Source organism: Ictidomys tridecemlineatus, chromosome 4, assembly GCF_052094955.1.
Source record: "Ictidomys tridecemlineatus isolate mIctTri1 chromosome 4, mIctTri1.hap1, whole genome shotgun sequence".
Lineage (NCBI taxonomy): Eukaryota > Metazoa > Chordata > Mammalia > Rodentia > Sciuridae > Ictidomys > Ictidomys tridecemlineatus.
The window spans coordinates 43484399-43501924 of NC_135480.1; the positions used below are offsets into that span (position 1 = coordinate 43484399).

At 36.3% G+C, this 17526-nt stretch overlaps 1 pseudogene; it reads left to right on the forward strand.

Moving 5' to 3' along the window:
* The first annotated feature begins 222 nt into the window (after window positions 1-222).
* LOC144376649 (mas-related G-protein coupled receptor member X1-like) lies at window positions 223-1092 on the forward strand (annotated as a pseudogene).
* Window positions 1093-17526: the final 16434 nt, after the last annotated feature.

Genomic DNA, 17526 nt, shown 5'->3' on the forward strand with positions numbered 1-17526 from the left:
TCCTTCCCTGATACAGAGAGCCAGTATCTCCTATATAGTGGAGTGGTCCTTAGAATCCAAGTTCACGTGGCAGGTTCTGAAATCTTATTTGTGTTTTCAGGGGCACTGGTGGAGAGTTACTGAGCATGCATCCAACTCCCACAGCCTGTGGGACTGATTTCACAATAATCAATAAAAAAGATGAAGACAGTCCCTTATATTTTCTCAAGGAGACTCTTGACTATGAAGTTGCTGATGCTCATTATTACCCAGGTTGGGCTGGCAGGAAACGTGACAGTGCTTTGGTTTCTGGATTTCCGCTTGCGCAGGAACACCTTGTCTGTCTTCATCCTAAACCTGGCTGCTGCAGGACTTTCTTTTCTTTGCTGCCACATTATAGATACCCTGCTGTATTTTGCCATCATATTTTATTCTGTCTCTATCCACATCTATACCTTCTTTGTCATTCTGTGGATCTTTGTCTGCATTGCAGGCTTGAACATGCTCAGTGCCATTAGCACTGAGCACTGTCTGTCCCATGGCATGATAGCACTGCCACTGCCCTAGACACAGATCAGTTGTCATGTGTGCCCTACTCTGGGTCCTGTCCCTGGTGTTTAGCATCTTGGAAGGATACCACTGTGACTACTTGTTTAAGGAGTTTGATTGTGTTTGGTGTCAGGCATTTGATTTCTTCACGGTCACTTAGCTATTTTTTAAAATTTGTTGTTCTCTCTGGGTCTAACTTGGCCCTGCTGGTCAGGATGTTCTGTAGCTCCAGGCAAAGGCTGATGACCAGGCTGTATGTGACCATCCTGCTCACAGTGGTTGTCTTCTTTTTTTGTGGTCTTCCCTTAGGCATCCTGGGTTGGGACCATCATAGGTATGTTCTTATCATGTGTTCTTCCACTTCCATCTCTCCTGTTCTCTGTCAACAGCTCCACCAGCCCCATCATTTACTTCCTCATTGGCTCCTTTAGGCAGTGACTTCTGCCGTGGCAGACTCTCCAGCTGATTCTCCAGTGGCTTTGCAGGACTCTCCCAAGGAAGATGAATGTGGAGGCAGCATTCTCAGGAAGCCCTGGAGATGTCAGGCAGCAGAGGAGATGGTGATGAAGAGCCTCTGCTTTGATCAGACAGATTGGCTCTAAGACCCAACTTCTCCCATACCATGTTGGGATATTTTCTTAACTTCTCACATCCTTGACCTCTGATCTTAAAATAGTTAAGATAATCATCACCCTCGTGAGACTTAAGTGAGACAAGGTCTTTTAAACAAACATTGATTAGGATATCTTGAACTGCCTTAGGACTTTTACCCCATTAGCTTGGTGCCTTCACCAGGTCTGAGTCCAGGACTGCTTTACTTTTGTTGAATCCCTTCCTCAGAAGGAGACAGAAAGTAGAGCAAGAAAAGTCTAAATTTCTTTGGTTACTGTACTTGACAGAGACTAAATGAAGGTTATATTTTGGACAAGTTTCATTTTCTGTTCCTTGTCTGATTAAAATTAAGAACTTAAATTTCAGTTTAACCTCCAAAGAACAGTCTTCTTTAATTGTGGCAAGGCTTAGAAAATCTCTGTGGCTTGATTAGTGTTTATTGTATTAATGAAATAAATGACTGTATGAATGGATAGAAATGATGCATTTTTTATAATTGAAATTTTTTTGGTTAATTAGTAAGTAGAGTTTTCAATTTGTACCCAATTCTTAACACATAAACCCAAAGTCTTGCATTGAGATTCTTTTACAGTAGTTACTCTAGTGACTTTCCAGCTTCAAATATGGAGACTAATTTTCCTTTTGTCTCATTATCTTCTAGTGTTGATAAGTTGTAATAAAGTCCCAGTAGTGCACAATTTTATGTAATATATACTATATACTCAAATTTTTATTTGTAGCACATTAGCAAAATTATTAGAAAAACTTGACTACTGTGACCAAAGTTGTTATAGAGGCCACACAGTTCTGACAGGGCAAGGATCCAAAGAGTGGTCTTCTTTAGGAAAAAAATCTCCTAAAAATGATATGGAAATAGAAGTGACTTAAAATTTTCATAGCAAATGCCTAACTGTGACTCCAAATTGTCACAGTTTTGTATTGTAGGAATCAAAATTGACCCTTCTACCTGTGGAATGTTTGGATGACTCTCAAGACAGTCAAATCCTTCTGTAGTTCATATCCTCCCACAATGAATAACCAGTCAATGATTCCAACTCTTTAAAAAAAAATCATTTGCACTTAGGAAATGGGAAAAGACAATGTGGGATTCCTTCCTAAAAATATTGATAGAATCCACAATAGAAAGTTTATGGAACTAGCCCCTGATGCCCTTCCCTCAACAGATGAATGGTTCAAGAAAATGTGAGATATATATCATATAATATATGGAGTTTAACTCAATCACAAAGAATAATGAAATTATAGCATTTGCTGGTAAATCGATGGAACTGGAGAATATCATGGTAAAGAAAGAAGCCAGTGTCAGAAAGTCAAGGGTCTAATTTGTGTGTTTGTATGTGTGTGTGTGAAAACTAGAGTGAAGTAAGGAAAAGGTCAATGATTTCAACTCTTTAAAAAAAATCATTTGCACTTAGGAAATGGGACACACAGATCCCACAAAAACAGAGGAGGTCAGTGGAGTAGAGGAAGGGAATTGAGGGGAGAGGTAAGAGAGACAGGAAAAGGAAGAAAATGTGCAATGGAAGAGACAAAATTATGTACATATATGAATATATCATAGTGAATTCCACCTTATGTTTATCTCTAAAGCACTACTTTAAAAAATAAATAAATAGAAGGAAGACCAGTAGAATAGAGGAAGGAAATTTGGGGGAAGGAAGAGGGGAGAAAAAGAGAAAGCATTGGGGACTGAAAGGGAGCAAGTTATATTCCATGAATGTAAGATTATTTTAAAATGAACCCCTCTATTATGCCTAACTAAAATGCACTAATAGAAACATTTTAAAAAATATTGCTAAAGCTACAAAAACTTGCTTTTACAAAATATTTGATAAGATTATTTTAACAGATTGTTCAAGAAGGGAGAGAGGGAGCACTGATAAGAAATAGTACATGGTAGTTAGCAACTTGGCTTCTTTCTCTTTTGCTTGGTCAGAGGCTGGACTTTCCTTATTTTTAGTTTCTCTGTTTACTTCTTTTGTTTCTTGCTTACCCAATTCTGTCTGTTTTTCCTTCGCTACCCTTTTTCTTTGGTTGTACTCATTTTCTTAAAAGTGTATCCTTTCCTGCTGCCCTTTTTGGCTTCCTTTCTGACCTGGGCCAGTCCACCCCTCCTTAGGCAACCTGGTGGCCCCCAGCTCCTGGGAGGTCACCATATTGACGCCCAACTTAGTGCGGACACCCCATCGGCATAGCCCACTACAGCCAGAACTCCGGGACTCAAGCAATCCTCCCACCTCAGCCTCCCAAGTAGCTGGGACTACAGGGGCGCGCCACCGTGCCAGGCTGGCTTCCTTTCCATTTTTCAGAGGAATGTTCAGCTGACAACCTTGCTGATCTCTTCCTGGGCTCTCCCCACCTCGCCCCTTGACCTGACTTGTGCTTCCTTTTGCACATCTTTGTGGTGAGGAGGATATGTGCCAGCTATAGGCCACTATGTGCCGAGAGCCTTGGCAGAGCCACGCATGTGGCAGATGGGGCTCCTCCCACAGCTGAAGCTGGGACTTCTCAAGATACATTTAATGTCAATCCTGTGCTAAATCTCCACTTACCAGATTTGAATCATCATTGCATTTATAGTTTTTATTATTTTCTAGCCTTTCAAACATGAAATTAGGTTTGAAACACAGATGAATTAACATGCACACAAATTTCAGGTTTGAGGCAGGGGGTCTTGCTGTGGTTTCCTTTCACATGTCTTCCATTAGAATCCCAGGTGCATCCCTTCCTATTCCTTCCCTTGCTTTTAGAAATTCTTCACAGATTCTCCCTCTTTGGAGTATTCTAATCCCTTGTGAAAGGTTTCTGAAGGGACTTACCAGATTCTGTGTTCTTGAAACCTATGTCAAGTTTACCTTTTATTCCAAAGAACTTATAACTTTTGTTTTACTAATTTTATTATGCATAAATATTTTCCACCTTTTATAAAAGGTGGAAAACATTAATTTTAAAATAAACATTAATTTAAAATATCTAATTCTATAAGAAATTGCTAAACTACTTTCCAAGATAATTGTATTATTTCATGTCCCCACCAATAAATTATAAAAATCCAGCTGCTGCATATGGACCCAAGAAACATGGTATTGTCAGTGTTTTGAATTATAATCTTTGTAAATTAATATTTCCTTGTGTTTTAGTCTGTATTTCCCTAATGACTTATGAAACTGAGCATCTTTTTATGCACTCACTGGCTACTAATAATTATTTTATAAGTGTCTTCTTACATTTTTATTATTTCCCTTTTCCATTATTGATTAGTAGTTCAGTGCTGATTATAAGACCTTTGGTAGCTATATTCAGTATAAATTTATCCTTTGTTGGTTTGCCAATTCTTTTCATTATTTTCACAGCACTTTTATGTCTACAGAAAAAGAGCCTAGAGAGTATCCCTCCTCCTCCTCCTAGCCTCACTCATACAAAATTTCTTCTATTATTGACATTTTTGATTTTCATAAAGGTGATAGTTAGTAGTGTATGCTTTGGATTGGTTGGTTTACACACAAAAGGCATATTCCTGGGATTCGTTTGCTATATCTAAGAGCCAGCCATGCCTGGTAGGGACAGTATTTCCTAGGTCAGCAAGGTTTCTAGATGATAGAGAATCATAAAACACTGAAAGTATAAAATATGATCAATACAAGAGCAAATGTACCCTGGTGTGGGGGCCACATGCTAATTGGTGTGAAACTAGATGCTCTTCTACTGAAGTCTAGTTTTCATATTATGATAATGCTGGCCTCACAGAATGTGTTAGAAAGTAAGTGTTCACTGCTTTTAGTTTCTGGAGGAGATTGTAGAGAATATCACTATGTGGGCCTGATGCCTTCTGTTCAGGAAGATTGTTAATTCTTGAGTCAGTGTGAATAGGTATAGGTGTGGTCAGATTATCCATATCATGGTCAATGTTTTGCTAAAAATTGGCACACTTTGTCTACCAAATTTGGGGGCATAGATTTGTTTCTAATACTCCTTGATCATTCTGTCAATGTTCATGGGCTCTGTAGCAACATCTCCTTTCACTTCTGATATGAGTCATTCATGTGATATCTCTCTCTCTCTCTCTCTCTCTCTCTCTCTCTCTCTCTCTCTCTCTCTCTTCAAATTTTGTTTTTATGGATCTCTTCAAAGAACTGTGTTTTGAGGGCCCCTCTTCTCTCTCCATTTTCATTATAGTAACTTGTGTCTTCTTTTTTCTTAGCTTGATGAGAGATTTATCATTTTTTTTTCATATTTTCCTTTTCATCCACTAAATTTATTTATTATTTGTTTTTTATTTAGATATACAAAACAGTAGAGTGAGTTTTGATATATTATACATACACAGAGAATAACTTATCCTAATTAGGATCTCATTTTTGTGGTTGTACATGATGTGGAGCATCATGGGTCATGTATTCTTACTGAACATAGGAAAGTTATGTCCAATCCATTCTACTTTCTTTCCTAATCCTATCCTCTCTCCTTTCCCTTTATTGCCCTTTGTCTAATTCAATGAACTTCTATTGCTCCTCCCTTATTTTGTGTTAGTATCCACATATCAGAGAGAACATTTTGCCTGTGTGGTTTTTGGGACTGGCTTATTTCATTTAGCATGATAGTCTCTAGATATATCCTTTTATGAGCAAATGAAATAATTTTATTTTTATTCATGGCTGAGTAATATTCTATTTTGTACAGAATATTATATGTATACCACATTTTCCTTTTTTAAATTTGTTTTAATTAGTTACACATGACAGTATAATGATCCCACATTTTCTTTAGAAAAAAATTCAACATCTCTAGCAATTATAGAAATGCAAAACTAAAACTACACTGAGATTCCATCTCATTCCAGTCAGAATGGCAATTGTCAAGTATACAAGTAACAATAAATGTTGATGAGGATGTGGGGAATAAAGTATACTCATACATTGCTGGTGGGACTGTAACTTGGTGCAACCACTGTGGAAAGCAGAATGGAGTTTCCTTAGAAAACTTGGAATGGAGCCAACATTTAACACAGTTTTACCACTCCTGGGTATATACCCAAAGACTTAAAATCAGCATACTACAGTGACACAGTCATATCAATGTTCATACCAGCTGAATTCACAATTTTGTTATTTTTTTCAAAAAAAGTACTTTTGGTTTTATTAGTTTTCCTCCACTAATTTTCTGTTCTCAATTTAGTGATATCTGATATCTTTTATTATTTTTTTCTTATGCTTTTTGGATTTAATTTGTTCTTTTTTATGAGTTTACTTAGAAGTATAAATTATTGATTTTAGATCTGCTTTCCCTACAGTGTGCATTCCATGTCATAGATTATCTCCATTTCCATCCATTTTTCTGCCAATGATATGATTTCTTTTTTTTTGTTGCTGAATAATACTATATTGTGCCAATTGTGCCAATAACTACATTTTCTTTATCCTTTTAGCCACTGAAGAGCACCTAGGCTGATTCTTGGCTATGGTGAACAGTGCTGTGATAACCATGGGCATGGGGCATCTCTGTAGTATGCTGACTTGATTCCTTCAGAAACACTCAGGAGTGGTATAATTGGATCACATGGTAATTTCTTCATCCTGCCTCCAGGGATCATGACATGGCCTTACATAGTGTGTCAGGTTGTTGGGACCGTGGAATTTTTCTAGGTCAGTAACAGACCTGTGCTGAAGTAGAGATCAGGCCTTAGAGTCACAGAGTACTGGATGTTATCCAGGTTTCAAAATTCTCCATTTTTGATACATTAATTATATCTGACAGACTGTTTCCTCTGCTATTATACAGGGACAGTACTTCCTACATAGCCCTGTTGTCCTAAGAATGAGATCTCATGCAGCAGGTGCTTACATCTTGTGTCAGGAGCATAGGTAGAGGGTTTCTGAGCATGGAACCAGCCATTCCATCCTGGGGTACTGATTTCATAACAGTGAATAGAAACGAGGAGGACATATCTCATATTTTGACAAGGATATCCTTATCTGTATCCACTGAACTCACCATTGCCCTGGTTGGACTGGCAGAAGGCATGATTGTGCTTTGTCCCCAGGGCTCCCTCATGTGCAGAAATGCCTTCTCCATCTTCATCCTCAATGTGGCTGCAGTGGAATTTCTCCTCCTTCACTGCCACATTATAAATACCTTATTAAATCTCTTCACCTTCCATTTTATCTATATCTACAGGCACAACTTCTTCAATATGGTGTTGACCTTCGCTTACATTGCAGGCCTGAGCATGCTTCATGCCATTAGCAACAAACAAGATATATCTGTTCTGTTGTGCATTTGGTATCACAGCGCCACTGGAGACACATGTCAGCTCTCATATGTGTCTTTCTCTGGACCCTGTCCCGCCTGCTGAGCATCCCACTAGAGAACTCTTGTAACTTCCTGTAAGAGCATTTTGACTGTGATTCTTGTCAGACATTTGATTTTATCACAGTCATGTGGGTGAGTCTTTTGTTTGTTTCTTTATGATTCTCTCAGGGTCCAGCCTGGTCCCACTGGTCAGGATCCTCTGTATTTCCTAGTAAATGCTACTGAGTGGGCTATGGTACATGGGGCTCATACTGCTAGGCTTCCTCATCTGTGGTCTGCCCTCAGGCGTCCAAAGGTTCTTGTTACTCTGGATTTAGACTCATATAGACACATTGTCTTGGCACATTTTCCACTTCTACATATCCTGCCCTGTGAACATCGGCACCAACCAGTGGCTTCAAGGGCAGCAGAACCTCCTACTTCTGCAGAGGGCTCTGCAGGACACTCCAGAAGAGGATCAATGTGGAAATCCTCCTCAGGAAACCTTGGCAGGCAACAGATTGGGACAGTGATGAGCTTTTGCTTTGATCAGACAGATTTGCTTTGACAGCCAAATTCTCTCATAATCAGATTTGGAGATTTTCTTAACTGATTTAATTCCTAGCCTCTTATCTTTAAACAGTTAGATAATAATCATCCTCATGAGGACTGAGACAGGATTGTTAAACAAATGGTGATTTCATGTCTCTGAAATGGCTTTACTCAGAGTCTTTACCCCATCAATGTGAATTTCGACAATGTTGGGGTTCAGATCATTCCCACATTGACCAATCTGTCTTCGATCAGAAGTCTGTGAGCAATGCAGGAAAACTCTGCATTTCTTTGACCACTGCACCTGAAAGAGATGAACGTTACATTTTTAATCATTTCTTTTCATATATATCTGCATATGTCTTAAAACTAAAAGAATTAAATTTCAATCTGGGCTTAAAAGGACACTATTCTTTAATTTTGGCAGGCTTAGAATATCTCCCCAACCTAATAAGTTTTTATTTTATAAGTACCTTAAGGAATAAATAAATAAACTGGAGACTTTTAAATTCAAACCTGTGCTAAATCTCTACTCACTGGAATTGAATACTTCATCCTTAAATGTATTGCTTTCACCATTTTTAAATTTTCTTGTACATGAAGATGTGCATTATGAACAGATAACCAACACCCTTGCATATGTACATTTTGAGGTAGACTCTCTTCCCATGGCTTCTTTTCACATATCCTGCATCAGCATCCCAGGTACCTTTCCTTTTTGCCTTTAGAGATTCTCTCTCTGGGGGCTAGGGCTATAGCTCAGTGGTAAAGTGCTTGCCTTGAAAGTGTGAGGCACTGGGTTCGATCCTCAGCAACATATAAAAGTAAATAAAGATACTGTATGTTCATCTACAACTAAATAAATATTAAAATTTTTTTTTTTAAAAAGAGATTCTCTAGGTTGGTTCCACAGTCTTGCTTTTGTGAATTGTGCTGCTATGAACATCTATGTAGCAGTGTCCCTGTAGCATGCTCTTTTTAGGTCTTTAGGGAATAGACCGAGGAGGGGAATAGCTGGGTCAAATGGTGGATCCATTCCCAGCTTTCCAAGAAATCTCCATACTGCTTTCCAAATTGGCTGCACCAATTTGCAGTCCCACCAACAATGTACAAGTGTACCCTTTTCCCCACATCCTCGCCAGCACTTATTGTTGTTTGACTTCATAATGGCTGCCAATCTTACTGGAGTGAGATGGTATCTTAGTGTGGTTTTGATTTGCATTTCTCTGACTGCTAGAGATGGTGAGCATTTTTCCATGTACTTGTTGATTGATTGTATGTCCTCCTCTGAGAAGTGTCTGTTCAGGTCCTTGGCCCATTTGTTGATTGGGTTATTTGTTATCTTATTGTCTAATTTTTTGAGTTCTTTATATACTCTGGATATTAGGGCTCTATCTGAAGTGTGAGGAGTAAAGATTTGTTCCCATGATGTAGGCTTCCTATTTACCTCTCTTATTGTTTCTTTTGCTGAGAAAAAACTTTTTAGTTTGAGTAAGTCCCATTTGTTGATTCTATATGTTAACTCTTGTGCTATGGGTGTCCTATTGAGGAATTTGGAGCCCGACCCCACAGTATATAGGTCATAGCCAACTTTTTCTTCTATCAGATGCCGTGTCTCTGATTTGATATCAAGCTCCTTGATCCATTTTGAGTTAACTTTTGTGCATGGCGAGAGAAAGGGATTCAATTTCATTCAATAGATGAATGGATAAAAAAAATGTGGCATCTATACACAATGGAGTATTACTCTGCATTAAAAAATGACAAAATCATAGAATTTGGAGGGAAATGGATGGCATTAGAGCAGATTATGCTAAGTGAAGCTAGCCAAGCCCTAAAAAAACAAATGCTAAATGTCTGCTTTGATATAAGGAGAGTAACTAAAAACAGACTAGGGAAGAAGAGCACGAGAAGAAGACCAACATTAAACAAGGATTAGAGGTGGGAGGGAAAGGGAGAGAGAAGGGAAATTGTATGGAAATGGAAGGAAACCCTCAGGGTTATACAAAATTACATACAAGAGGAAGTGAGGGGAAAGGGAAAAATAATACAAGGGGGGGGAATGAATTACAGTAGTGGGGGTAGAGAGAGAAGAGGGGAGGGGAGGGGAGGGGAGGGGGGATAGTAGAGGATAGGAAAGGCAGCAGAATACAACAGACATGAGTATATCAATATGTCAATCAATGGAAGTGTAACTGATGTGATTCTGCAAGCTATATACAGGGTAAAATGGGAGTTCATAACCCACTTGAATCAAAATGTGAAATATGATATATCAGAACTATGTAATGTTTTGAACAACCAACAATAAAAAATAAATAAATCAAATCAATTACCTCTGCTCTAAAACAAAAAAACAGAAAAACAACAACAACAAAAAAGAGATTCTTTCTCTGGGAGCTCTCTAATCCCTTATGGTGGGCTTTTGAAGGGATTTACCAGATTAATTATTCTTGGAGGACAGGGTTCATGTCAAATTTGTCTTTGATTCCAAAAAGATCCCTATATATACTTCATTAATTAATTAATTTTAATTAAATCCAGTTTTCTCCATGTTCTATAAAAATAATACATTAATTTTTAAAGTTTCTTTATTTAATGCTCTTTTGTTATTTTTCCGATGGCAAAATTATAATAGAGTGATGAGTAAATATCACAATTATATAGTTGATGTTTTTTGGTAGAAAAATACACCCAGATGACCTGAAACACATTCAAGACACAAAACATTTTTATACCTCTGAAAGTTGCTTTGTTACCACATGCCCATTATCTGAGGCCACCATTATTCCTATTTTTATCACCAAATATCAGTTTTGCCCATCTTTAACTTTATTTATTTAAAAATATACTGTGGACATTTTTTATTCCTAGCTTCCTTCACTCATTATTACATTTTTTGGGTTGATTTTTTTCATTTGATTCCTTATATCATCAATATAAAACTGAGTTCAGAAGTACCACTGTTTAACCATTTTCATATTAATTGCTCTGGGTCATCTTCAGTTTTCAAGTGTTAGAAGTAAAGCTGCTGTGTACATTCTTATTCAAGGATTTTTGTGGACATATGATCTCATTTTCTTGGATTAAAAAACAGAGCAAAATTGCTGGATCATAAGATAAGTCTAAATAAGAAACTGTTCAACTGCTTTTCAAGTCACTCTACTATTTCACATTCTCATCAGCAGAGTATGGGAATCCACTTGCTGCACATGCACCTGATGAACATGGTATTGTCATGTCAGTCCTTTGAATTCTGGTCATTATAGTGAGTGTAAAGTAGCATTTTATTGTTTTAATTTGCATTTCCCTAATAATTTATGAAATTAAACATCATTTTATTCCCACAGTGGCTACTCATAATTGTTTTAAGTTTACATTTTTTATTATTTCCTCTTTTCCCTGTTAATTTTTAGGGATTTATACCAGATGCTGAATATAAGTCCTTTGGAAGTTGTGTATTACAAATATGTATCCATTTGATAGTTTACTAATTTTTTATGATTTTGAGAGCACTTTTTAGGTTTACAGAATAATAGCACAGAAAGTATGGAGGGTTTCCATATATCTGCTCTTCTCAGCTTTACCCCTATACAGTTTTTATTGCTATTGATTTTTTTCATGGTGTGGTATACTTATTAAAATTGATAAACCTATCTGATACTTTATTATAAACTGAAGGCCATAGTTACCACTAGGGTTCATTCCTTGCATTATACTGTTCAATACACTTAGATAAAAGCAGAATTATATATATTTACTATTTCAGTGCCATACGGAGTATTTTAATGCCCTAAAAATGTCTTGTGCTTCACCAACTTCCCTCTCTTTCCCCAGATCCTCAGGATATCACTGAGCTTTTTATTACATAGTTTTACCATCCTTAGAATTCTATTTAGTTGTAATCACACAGTGTGTGGCTCTTTTCAGACTAACTTCTTACACTTAGCAATATACATTTAAGGTTCTTTCATGTTTTTTATAGACTGATAGCTCATTTTTTTAATTGATGAATAAGACTTTATTTTTGGGGAGGTTCACATTTTGATAATCAGAATATCTTGGTTGCTTCCAATTTTTTTAAATGATGATGAAAGATGGTATAAATATATGTGCAGACTTTTGTGTGAACCTAAGTTTGCCACTCACTTGTGTAAATAACTAGAAACATGACTGCTGGGTCTTAGGATAAGTCAATATTTGTTAGTTTTAGAAACTTGAAGACTGTCTTCTAAAATATTGTGCCATTTTTATTCCCATCAATGTGTAAGAATTCCTGTTGCTCCATATTCTCTTCAGAACTTAATGTTGCCAGTGATTAGATTTTAGTCATTCTTAAACATATGTAGCAGGATATAATTTTTAATACATAATTCTCAAACACATATCATATACATATTTTTCTCATGCAGATTTTCCATCTATATATTTTCTTTGGCAAGAATTAAGAATTTCCTTTATTTTGTAATTTTGCTGGTTATTTTCTTATTGAGTTTAAAGGGGCATTTTTCAATTTAGATATTCATACCTTTCAGAAATGTTTCACAAACATCATAAAATTTAAGAAGGAAAATATGACCAATAAGATAGCTAATATCATCCTTAATGGTGAGGAACTATATGATATTCGTACTAAAGTTCTTGTCTAGTTTTGATATTAGGGTAATTTTGGCCTCATAGAATGAGATGAAAAATGTTCCCCCTGATTCTATTTTTCTGGAAGATACTGTAGAGTATTGTGTCTTTTCTTCTTTCCATATTTTCTATAATTCATCAGTAAAACCATCTGACACTAAACCTTTTTTGCTTAGTATGGTTAATAATTGTTGGGTCAATGTCTTCAATAGATACAGGTGTATTCAGTTATATCTTACTATTTGAGTTTTGGTAGATGTATTATTAAAAATTCAGTACATATCATCCACATTATTAACATTGGGGGCATAGAATTGTTCCTAATATTAGCTTACAAGCCTTTCAATGACAGCATGATTGTAGTGATATCAATTTTCTTTTTTTTTCTTTGGCGGGGGGACTAATGGTGATTGAACTCAGGGGCATTTGATCCCTGAGCCACATTCCCAGCCCTATTCTGTATTTTATTTAGAGACAGGGTTTCCCTGAGTTTCTTTGCACCTCAGTTTTTCTGAGGCCGGCTTTGAACTTGTGATCATTTCTGTTATTAGTAATTTGCATCATATCTTTTATTCCCTAGCCTTACTAGAGGCATATTTATTTTGTTATTCTCTTCAAAGAACTAAGTTTTGCATATATATATATATATATATATATATATATCAGAAAGTATATACATATTTATATTTTACTGATTTGTTGTATTTAATAGAACTTCTGAATGGACATGTTGTAGAATCATATTGGTCATGCGGTCACATATATACCTAAAGTAATAATGTCTGTTTCATTCTACTATCTTTCCTATCCTCACATCTCCTCCTCTTTCCTCCCATCACTTCCCTCTATCTAATCTAAGGTAATGCTATTCTTCTCCAGTCCCCCACCTCCCCATCACCTTATTGTGAATTAGCATCTGAATATTAGAGAAATCATTTGGCCTTTGTTTTTTCAGATTGGCTTATTTCACTTAGCATGATATTCTCCTACTCCATTCTTTTACTGGGAAATGCCATAATTTTACTCTTCTTTAAAGCTGAGTAATATTCCTTTGAGCATATATATCACATTATCTTTATCCACTCATCTATTAAAGAACACTTAGGTTTGTTCTATAGTTTAGGTATTGTGAATTGAGCTGCACTGATGTGGCTGCATTACTGTCATATGCTAATTTTAAGTCCCTTGGGTATAATTCAAGGAGTAGGATAGCTGGGACAATTGGTGGTTCCATTCCAAGTTTTATGAGGAATCTCTATAGTAATTTCCATAGTGGTTGTAACAATTTCCAGTTCCATCAGCAATGTATGAGTGTACCTTTTCCCTCACATCCTTGCCAACATTTATTGTTGTCTGTATTCTTGATGATTGCCATTCTAACAGGAGTGAGATGAAATCTTGGAGTAGTTTTGATTTGCATTTCATTGCTAGAGGTGTTGAACACTTTTTCATATATTTGTTGATTAGTTGTATTTCTTCTTCTATGAAGTGTCTGTTCACTTTCTTAGCCCATTAATTGATTGGTTATTTGCTTTTGTGTGTGTGTGTGTGTGTGTGTGTGTGTGTGTGTGTGTATGTGTTTGAGTTCTTTATTTTTCCTAGAGATTAATCCTTTATCAGAGGTGCATGTGGTAAAGATTTTCTCCCAATCTGTAGGCTCTCTGCTCACATTATTGATTGTTTCCTTTGCTGAGAAGAAGCTTTTTAATTAGAGTCCATCCCATTTATTGATTCTTGATTTTACTTCTTGCACTGTAGGAGTCTTGTTAAGGAAGTCAGTTTCCAGACAGATGTAGTGAAGAATTGGGCCTAATTTTTTTCTATTAGGCACAGGGTTTCTGTTCTAGTTTCTAAGTCTTTGATACATTTTGAATTGTGCAGGGTGAGAGATCAAGGTTTAATTTCATTTTGCTATATATGGATTTCCAGTTTTTCCAGCACCATTTGTTGAATAGGCTATCTTTTTTCCAGTGAATGTTTTTAGCACCTTGTCTAGTATGACATAACTATTTATGTGGGTTTGTTTCTGTGTCCTCTATTCTATACCATTGGTCTACAAGTCTATTTTGGTGCCAATATCATGCTGTTTTTATTACTATAGCTCTGTAGTGTAGTTTAAGGTCTGGTATTGTGATGCCTCCTGCTTCACTTTTCTTGCTAAGGATTGTTTTAGGTTTTCTGGGTCTCTTATTTTTTCCAATAAATTTTATGATTGCTTTTTCTATTTCTATGAAGAATGTCATTGGGATTTTAATAGGAATTGCATTAAATCTGTATAATACTTTTGGTAGTATGGCCATTTTTATAATATTAATTCTCCCTATCCAGGAGCTGAGAGATCTTTCCATCTTCTGGGGTTTTCTTCAATTTCTTTCTTTAATGTTCTTAGTTTTCATTGTAGAGGTCTTTTACCTCTTTTGTTAAATTGAGTTCTGGGTATTTTATTTTTTTGAGGCTATTGTTAATGGGGTAGTTTTCCTAATTTCTCTGTCAGTGGATTCATCACTGATGTATAGGAATGTGCTTGATTTTGGGGTGTTGATTTTATATTCTGCTACTTTGCTGAATTTATTATTAGTTCCAGAAGTTTTCTTGTGGAATTTTTGTTTTTTGGATTTTCTAGATTCAGAATCATGGCATCAGCAAATAATGAAACTTTAAGTTCTTCTTTATCTATTTGTATCCCTTTAATTTCTTTCTTTTCCCTAATTGATCTGGCTGGATTTTCAAGTATGATGTTGAATAGAAGTGGTGAAAGAGGACATTCTTGTTTTATTCCAGTTTTTAGAGGGAATGCTTTCAATTTTTTTCATTTAGAATACTGCTGGCCTTGAGTTTAGCATATATAGCTTTTAAGATGTTGAGTTATGTTCCTATTATCACTAATTTTTCTAGTGTTTTGAAATGAAAGTGTGTTGTATTTTGTCAAATGGTCTTTCTGCATCTATTGAGATGATCATATGATTCTTGTTTTTAAGTCTCTTAATATGATAAATTATGTTTATTGATCATCTTAAGAGATGCAAAAAACCTTTTGTATGTCTGAACTGGTTTTTAATAAACCTAATAAATCGTATAGCACCTATACTATTTTAAATATAAGGCTAGGAAAATTAGAGATTCAGCAGAAGCTACAAATAAGTAAAACTGTTATAAACATTATATTTTCTTTTATAAAATAATTTTCTTAAAGCATGGTGTTGCAGTTTACATTTTTTGAGTTATTTTTTCTTTTTGTTTTAATCTTGCAAATCTTGTAATAGTTTCCACATATGGTTGAATATAAGTAATGATTTGTTGTGATTTGGAAAGGATAGCACATGATAGCCACAGGGAGCTTTTGGACACCTGATTCAAATTTTTTTAATATTTTTAAATTTTTTTTTGCCCCAGACCAGGGTGGCCTCTGAACATCATACATAAAGCCATACCATAAAAGTATTTATTACTATGACATTAGTATTTGTGTCTGATAACTCTGTAAATGACTTTTCATTTAAACAAAGAATTAGTTTAGGTTTACTTTTAGTAATTGATAAACATGTTTCAATAACAGTAGAGTTAAACTTTGTATTTTCCCTTTCATTTAAAGTTTGTTGAGCTGAAACATAGGGAATTATAATCAGTTGAGCAATAGAGGATTTTTGGGTGGAGGTTGGAAAAATGGATTCCCCCTCCTTTTGCCCTGGGTTGGTAGGTTGTAATTTTTTTGAAATACAGCAAAAGGTAACTGTTCATATTTTGGTTGGTTAGTAGAATTTACAGCTAACATATGAGACTACCCTTCCTCAACAGCTTGTCCCAAACACTCAATTAAGTCAACTCTAGCTGGGGGCAGGGTGGTTGCCAATAGCCAACCACAGTGGCACTGGCAGTGAATTAGTTAAAAGAGCGTACTGGAAAGGCTCCAGAAGAGCTAGGGACAGCATGTTGCTGTTGGAGCTGCACTGATTTTAAAGAGGCCACATGTCTGGGCACAGAGGGAAAAGAGTAGGCAGATTGAGAAACAGAAGTCTTATCCATAGTGTCATGACAAAGAAACCAGGCTTGAAGCAAAGGAACAGAAGATTGTGCCTCCTCATGAAACATTTCACCTATCTTTTCCAAATCTTTTAAATTTAGTAATGCACTTTTTGGATAAAAAGGACAACAAGAGCTTATCTCTGTCAGCAAAACAGCAAGATCAGCATTATTGCGGTATGTCCAGCCTTGCTAACTAAGTAGGAGAAAAAGCTTGGCTCAATGATGTCGTTGAGGCATCAGAAAATTACCCATAGCTGACTGATTAGGGATCTGTGCCAGCAGATGAAAGACATGCATGAAAAGCCTTTTTCAGGTATAAGTAATCTACTCTCTTTCTCGGTTACCTGTCAATATCCAGAAAGGTCTCTATTAGAGCAGATTTTGTTGTCTCAAACTCTCTGTGGACTGGGAGGCTGTTTGGGGAGAGAACTCTTCTCATGCCCCAGTGTTGGTCACCAGTTGTAAGGAATAATAATAAGGGGAGACTCAGAGACAAGGAGCAGAGGCAGGAAAGTGGCTGTTTGTCCAAGCAACCATGTTTATTTATACCAATAGGTTACATTAGGTCATTTGTACCATAACCACATTATTGTTTAGAGTATTAGTAAGGTTACTTAGTCTGCAGTTTCATTTCAGTTTCAATACACAATGTCAGGAGCTTTGTGCAGCTCTTAAGAAAATCCATTGTCTAAAGTTACTGTTAAGCAGGCAGATCCAGGAGCACCAAAGCTTGGTGAAGCTTTGTAGTTATCTAGCAAGCAAGTTCCTTTATTCCCAGAAGTTATGTGCTAAGATCAAAGTCAAAACTGATAAAACTCTCAACACAGAGCTTCCTCAAGAAAAACATTACTAGTGTGGCCAGGCATC